Source organism: Agrilus planipennis, unplaced genomic scaffold (assembly GCF_000699045.2).
Source record: "Agrilus planipennis isolate EAB-ADULT unplaced genomic scaffold, Apla_2.0 scaffold146, whole genome shotgun sequence".
Lineage (NCBI taxonomy): Eukaryota > Metazoa > Arthropoda > Insecta > Coleoptera > Buprestidae > Agrilus > Agrilus planipennis.
In genome coordinates, this window is record NW_020438977.1 from 222,112 (window position 1) to 224,269 (window position 2,158).

The 2,158-nt window shown below is 41.3% G+C and overlaps 1 protein-coding gene across 2 annotated transcripts in view; it reads left to right on the forward strand.

Annotated features, from left to right (window-relative positions):
- LOC108737705 (rap1 GTPase-activating protein 1) overlaps window positions 1–2,158 on the forward strand; it is a 385,828-nt gene that overhangs the window by 180,976 nt on the left and 202,694 nt on the right. The gene's annotated exons all lie outside the window — the stretch shown is intronic.

Genomic DNA, 2,158 nt, shown 5'->3' on the forward strand with positions numbered 1-2,158 from the left:
AGGAATCGTGGAAATGGGTGGGTGGTGGTTCGGGTGAGAAAGATGAGACGGACGAAATGAAGACAGAAGAGAATGAAAGATTATCTGTGGAATATTACTGCCCCAGCATTTGCCTAAGTGATCCAAGGAAACCACAGAAAAACTTGGACCAAGGCAAACGGACCCGGAATCGAACCGGCGTCCTCCCGAATGCTAAGCAATGGTCTAGACCTCTAGGCCATGTAGCTCGGTACCACTCCACTCGATCACAAGACAACTATTTATCCGTCCGCGTTCCAGAATGTTCCAATTTATGCCGTCTAGAAACCTGATCTTCTTTGCCACTATGTAATAACACTGTGGGTTCTATTCTACTGTGTTTCTAGCAGTGGCTTTCTTGACATCAATTACGCATTCCATGATAAGCGACATGATACCTTCTTTTGTAATATATGACTATCGTCAATTTCTACTTGTCACATACGTACATGACCTTTGGAGGCTTGTTTCACTGCTTCGAACTCCAGGGCGTGTGATAGTGTTTCACTTGGAGTCTTATGGCGGGCTAATCTGAGGACTTGCTGTAGTTCGCCGTCCCTGACTCCGTCGATAAGTAATTGTACTGTCAGTTGGTCTATGAACTCTTGAGGGCCACAGGGCTAGACTAATCTTACGAGGTGTTCCACACCGGACTCAAATTGTTGAAGAGTCTCGTTGCTTCGTTGGTTACGGCTTTCCAGTTGCGTCTGATGTATCTGTGCAAATGTTTATCGCCGTATCTCATTTCTAAGTGGTTGACAAGATAATGGAAGTCATATTGTAGAGACTTGAACATTCCTTGGAGTACCTATATCTAGCACCTCTCCTCCTAAAGAAATTATTAGCGCTGTTGCTTTCTCTGAATCAGTCTAGAAATCTGCCTCTTCCGTTGCTCCAAACTGCTTCATGTAAACAGACCACGAAATCTTTCCATCAAAAGTTGGAAGTGTAATTTTTGATGGCCTCGCATTGGAATCTTCAGATCTTGCGGTAGTCTTATTTCTTCTTTTCCAACTCATCTCTAATATCATTTACTTTCAAATCGAACCGCCCGCACCCTCTAGTAATTTGTCTCTATTGTTGTTGCCACTAGTAACAGTTGTTGTGTACCTTGTATTACTAATTCCAGTCAAATCGTTCTTTTGCGCTGTGTTCAATAAATCTTGCTAAATTGTGTGCCCGAGTTTCTTGAACTACTATCCTAGCCTTTTTAACAGATCAAACTTATATAAGGCAAGTCGAAAGGAATTTAAATCTTTGGAGTAAACATTAAATTGTTTGAATTCCTTGCTACTGCAGGAACAAAATATTCCAAAATCATTTTTTTAACGACTCAATCTTGGATTCCAAATCGGTGGCGGTCAAGTGCGTCTCCTGAGGAAGTCTTTTCCTTTTCTCTTCTAACTCGTGGGCTTCAGATTTCGGACTCCCGCTTCCATTTGTCCGTAAGAGAAACTACTTAAGCCTTTTCCTCCGCGGTATGCTTTTCTCTGGATTCTTTTCACTTGGCATGAGCGTTTTCATGTTCATCCACATTGAGAACGCCACCAGTGGTTGCAAAAGCATCATAAACAGCCCAGATTCCTAGAATGGACTCCTTCACAACAATGCAATCGGCGTTTAAAGAGAAACTACGCTTCATTGACGTATTACCAGTGGTGTTGTCGAGCCGGAACGCTCCGGAACGTCGTTCTGGAACTAAAGATGATATCTGATAACGAGAATTGGCTGACGTATTGAAAAAAAAATTAAAAAGAATTGCTGATTTTTTTATCTAATTTTTGACGAATTGTTATATGTATTATTATAAACAAGGGTTTGAACCGAACCCGAACCGGAACAAAAACCGGAACGAACCGACTTGTTTTTCCGAACCATGAACCGGAGTCCGGAACGTTTTTTTTCTGCTGAACCGGAACTCGAACCGAACCGAAACAAATACGTGAACCGGTTTTTGAACCGGTTCAACGGGAATTAAACTTTATTTATAATAAACATTAGAAGAAAAAAATATAAAATTTTAAAAAAGTAAAGATTTCATACATAAATTTTAATACAAGCGGCCCACGGACCGTACGTTACTCATCCCTGGCATAGTTTATTGCCATACCCAAATGGGCCTGCGGCTAATGCTAAGAAT